This window comes from Chiloscyllium plagiosum, unplaced genomic scaffold (assembly GCF_037043375.1).
Source record: "Chiloscyllium plagiosum isolate Xiang-an unplaced genomic scaffold, Cpla_swu_hap1 HiC_scaffold_50, whole genome shotgun sequence".
In the NCBI taxonomy this organism is placed as follows: Eukaryota; Metazoa; Chordata; class Chondrichthyes; order Orectolobiformes; family Hemiscylliidae; genus Chiloscyllium; species Chiloscyllium plagiosum.
Genome location: NW_028270188.1, coordinates 35108865 through 35114565, shown reverse-complemented (window position 1 = coordinate 35114565; position 5701 = coordinate 35108865).

Genomic DNA, 5701 nt, shown 5'->3' with positions numbered 1-5701 from the left:
CTGAGACAGTATCATGGAAGGATGTGTTTACAGGTTGCAGAATGCTGAAATAAAGGCATTGTGATTGCATCCGGCATCATGGGCCAGTATTCCCAGGAATAATGGGTGAATGGGACTGGGGTGTGAGTTCAGATGATGGAAAGTTTTGGATCAGCATTTCTTCTTCAGCTTTCTAACTGGGTGTGGGGTCGGCACGATCGTCGACTCATTGAGCTGAATCTAATAATAATATATCTCAGTGTCAGTATCATTGGGTGTGACGGAGAGATAATCTGCACGACGTTGAGCTAGTTTCCTGGCGCTATCTTGTTCAACTTAACTCATTTTTACCTACCCCAACCTATGGGGTACCCCTCATTCAATGCCAGGTCGATTCTCCCACCTATTATGGCTGGAGGTACACACCATCGCCCAGATACCCCTGAATTTGACGTGGTCCCTGGCAGTGGTGCCATCTTTAAAAGGCAAATGGGCAAACGGTTGAGCTTTCTCAGTTTGCAGCTGCCGTGCGGTTTACCCGATCATGGCAGATGGGAACAATTACACCACGATTTGTCGATAGGGGCACGGTGGTCCCGGTGGATGGGCTAGTACAGAGGAGTGTCATTCTCTTCACAGAAGGGGCTACACCACCTTTTCCACCAAGCATGGTCTGAGTTAACTACGCAGCGTATCGTGTTATTTGCGGTCCGAAGACATGTCTAAAAATAATGCACAAGCATCAATAACCTTCCCCGCTCTGCCAGGATAAGTGTCACCATATTCGCTATGCTCCCTGATACTCACTGTATATCTGGAATGGCAACTCCCCCTGAACAAGCTCATGCTCCACCACTTTCAGTCCTGCGTGCAGCAAATTCTCTCTCTCTCTCTCTCTCTCTCTCTCTCTCTCTCTCTCTCTCTCTCTCTCTCTCTCTCTCTCTCTCTCTCTCTCTTTCCCTCGCTCTCTCATTCACTCTCTCTCTTGCTTCCACTATACACCCCACAACATTAATACAACGTGGATACAACCCTGTGGACTGATTCCCTCCGGACACCTCACCATTTCCACACCACCTACACCGACATTTAACAGCAATGCCACCCTCATTGCCTGCCTCCATTTTTCCCATTCCAGGAGAAACTGCTTGTAATAGGAGCGACAGTGCCCAACCGGGTAGTGGAATGTCAAATGACAATTCGTCAGATGCCCTTTCCCCACCATGTGGAGAGGACCCTGACACGAGCCACCTGCCAGGAAGGGAGTACAGAGGCTCCCTCCTCCACCTCCTTCTGTAAAAAGCTCAGCTCCTGAAACTAAACTGTGATATTTATTGCTCTCCACACTTGTCTTGACAGTTTTAATAACCTGCGATGATACACACCGAGGGCTCTCTGTTTCTGCACTCGCTTTATAACTGTACAGCCTATTGATTTTATATTCAACGTGCGTCATCCCACACAGGTCTTCATTGATCCTTGTCTGCCATATTCCTGAACAATGCACCAACTTGTCACTGTGCTGTTACCATTCCAAACTGTGCATCAAAAACGTTGCCATTCTTCAAGGATTGTTGTCTGCAAGCATAGAAATTGTACTAGAGTCGGACTTCACATGGAACACCTGAAATGCTGACACACTCAAATGTATTAGCAAGGATAAAACTGGCACAGTTTGTTCATAGCCAGTTAAATAGTGACGCACTGCTAACCAAATAACAGACTTCCTGGCACAAATAAGTGAGTGAATGAAGCATTGACAAACTAATCACGGAGCAGGAGAAATTCCGACAGACTCCCCATTTCTATATACGTGCCAGTGTCTTTATGTGTGAGAGTAAATTGAAGGTTTGGCAGTCACTGTTTAACGAGATGCAATGTCTCTCTATGCTGGCCCTCCGACCCTCCAGCATCCGTGGTGGCAGACATAGAGGGCTCAAACATAGAGGGATGGGGAGGACAGCAGTGCACAGCTCAAATTAAACTGACAGCACAAGCATACATCCAATTCCACAACAGGCTTACTTAGTGAAGAATCTAATTCTACTGAAGACCCTCCAAGTGGAATATTCATATGCAGAGTAATGTTTATGCATGACCTGCAATTTGAAAATGTTCTGTCTTTGGACTGTATTCCCAACACAAATTTGTACATTAAAGTGCATTTCCACTGCGATTGCATCCAGCACACTCGGAGTGAAGCATTTCCGAAGTTGGAGATGAATTTTATTGCACTTTCTCTAACTTCCAACGTTTTGTGATGCAATCTGTTGGACAATATTGTAAACGTGAGGTCATCCATTTAGTTCCGAATAATATGTTACGATGCGGGGTAAATACCTCTGCTAATTGAAATCAGGCAGACAGAAAAGCTCACCTCGCAGTGTAATCTGTTAAATTTGGAGAGGCAAAGGACGATCCCAAATTTCACCACTTAAAGAAAACAAAACCAATAATTTCATTCTTTAAGTTCAAAAGAGAATATGAGACAACGACTATTTGCAAATCTTTCTCTTAAATCTATCATTTACCTTCCATTCGACAATATTGGTTTGTTAAAACACTGTAAGAGATTTACAATAAAAAACAACACATTTCAAAGCTAGCCAGCTTTTTCGATTCTCGATGTCGACTTTCCTCTGTCGATTTTCCTCTCTCATTTTTCCTGTGTCTATTTACCTCTGCCGATTTTCTTAGCCGATTTTCCTGCGTCATCTATTCTTCGGCCTTCAGCCGCACAAATTTCTAATGGGCTTCTGGATCAGTGGTGCTGGAAAGCACAGCAATTCAGGCAGCATCCAACGAGCAGCAAAATCGGCGTTTCGGGCAAAAGCCCTTCATCAGGAATAACCTACCTTTCAAAGAGCTATTCTGTTAGCAGTCGGTTGATACGTCGCTGTTCTTTGACGTTCTCGCAACTGATTAAAGTGCCTGATATTATACCCCAAAACATCAAATCGTCTAATTGGTTTGATATCATCAAAATATTAAAATCCAAATTCGATTGCAATTTAGTCTGTTGAGGCATAATATAAACTGATTGTTCAAATTCGAATTCGATGTGTACGATGGCAACGCAGCTCAAGTTATTCTTTTCAAAACCAAATGTTACATTTCTAAATTGTTCAGCACACTCTGTGAATTCAGACTTTGCTTGCGAGGTTTCACGCTCTCTTAAGTGTACAGTACGCACGTACACCTTCATAACAAACAGCAAATTGGACTATTATTTAAATCGTAAAAAACATTGCAACATGCTGCAGTGCAGAGGTTCCTGAATGTCCTTGTGCATTAATCACAATAAGTTGGTTTGCAGGTGCAGCAGATAATTAAGGCGGCATATGGAACACGTACACACACAATGACACAGAAGAACACAGATACAGACACACATACACAAAACTTTAATCACAGAGTCATACAGAAACAGTATTTTTTTAAATACGGAAATAAATTAGTTTTTCATTTATAAGGGATCAAGCATTATGGGGAGAAGGCAGGAGAATGGTGCTGAGAAACATCGCAACCATTATCGGGCAGCAGAGCGGACGTCGTGGTACAAACGACCACATTCTGTTCCTTTTTATTCTCTTATGGTATTATGGGATCTTAAAAGGTGTCCTCCGAGTCCAGAGTCAATTCAGGCCGTTGAATATTTCATTGGGGATTCAATGGTAATGTGGGATAGGTTTATGGGCTTGAATTGTTTATGTCTGTTTCTAATTGTTGTTTGTGAGTGTTGAGTTTGTGAGTTCGTTCATTAGTGTAAGTTCAACACACCTTTACCATAATGTATCCTCGATTGCGATAAGGATGTCCCTTTCTCTTTTGCACTGTGCTGTCTGTAGTGCGCTCTTCCCGAAGGAACAGTGAAGACTGGGTCTTTGTAGATATTCAAGGCTGAGCTCAAATGACCTTTGGGCATTGCGATCAATAATTACTGGGCAAATAATGTTCAGACATAATCATATCAAAAATGAACATTCTGAATGGGGCAACAGACTCACGGAGCCGAATGGCCAACTCTATGCGTTTCTCTCTCACTCAAGCCCTCAACGCTGTTGCGCAGTGAGAGGAAGATCCCATTCAACCAGTCAGGAGACAGGAGACGACAATTCTGTTCCTCGGGAGTTACACAGGATAGAATGAAGCCATTCAGCTCTTTACGTAATTACAAAGCAAGAGACGAAGCCATTCAAACATTCTAAACTGTGGCGCAGTAATAGCTCCCCCCGTTTTCCTCAACATGTTCCAATTTGGGGGTTGAGTAACATTATTGTATGTTTCAGCTCAAAGAGTGTGAAAGTTGAACCTGCCTGAGAGGGAATGGTCTACTGCTCGCTCTGTCGTTCCTCGTTCCTCCTCACACCAAATTGGGGGAACTGAAAACTTTTCATGTTCTTTACAACATGTAGAGGATTCCTATTGAAGATTCAGTGGAAATTCCCCACTGTCTGAATCAAAGTAAATCCGGCCATATCCATAAGTTCCAGGAGGAAATCCCATTGCCAACAGAATGTTTGAGCAGAATAACTATCAGGTTCAGAATACAATTTGGGCAATCAGGAAGAAGGGTTCATGCCCATACCGTTGATTCTCCTGCTCCTTGGATGCTGCATGACCTGCTGCGCCTTTCCAGCAATACATTTTCAGCTCTGATCTCCAGCATCTGCAGTCCTCACTTTCTCCTGGGAAGCATTGCAGTCAGGGGGACCGGAGGATTTCGTGAGCCATTTCTGGGATGCGGGGTCTGTACTGACAGTGAATCTTGGTCTGCAACAATGCCAATAGATGAAGCAGAAGTTTCAGAGAGGGGAACCTCTGTAAATTGAAAGGAGGGGAATCTTTTGTACCCAGGCTTATTTTTCATGAGCATTGTCCAATCCATACCAAACTATACGTGATTGATTTGATGAGTGACTGATCTCCTCTGTTGCTCTGCACCAGATAGAAGGAGGGGGTAGGGGCTGGACATTGGAGAGATAGAGAGGGGTGGAGAGGCTGGTGCATGTCAAAAAGATCGGAAGAGGTGTGGGGTCTAACAGAGTTGAGATTGATCGGGAACATTGTCTGTTCTGGACTTTAGATATATAGGAATTTTTTTAAAGGCTGGAGGAGATCAGACATATCGGGAGAGGTGGAGGGACAGGTAGAGATTCTGGAGACAGGGAGACGGGGAAGGGTAAAGGTGTTGAAGATAGTCAGAGAAATAGGAAGGGGTGCATGGGGCTGGATGTTTTAGAGATAGGGAGGGGTATGGGTTTGGAGGAGCTTACAAAAATAAGGAGGTACATTGATTTTGGGGAGACAATATAGGCAGCGTTTTGTGTCGTGTCTGGAAGACTGTACAGAGATAAGGAAGATTGTCGAGGCTTAGGGATATTACAGAGATAGGGATGGATATGGAGGTTGGAAGTGACACAAAGCGAAGTAAATGCGAGAGGATTTTCCTGGGAGATGGGTGGAACAGAGTAGGAATGAAGAAAGCATTGAGGAGCGATGTAGATTCTGGAGCGTTTTACAGAGACAAACTGGAATGGAATCTTGAGGAGGTAATCGTTGATTTTGACTGGAGGATGTTTCAGAAACATCAAGGCATGCGCTGTTGGAGTATGCCACTGAGATTGTTTTTATTCATTCACAGGATTGTGGTGATGTGTAGCAGCTGGAGGCTACAGTGATTGGGAAGGATGTTACGGCTGGAGATATGATACAGAGATAG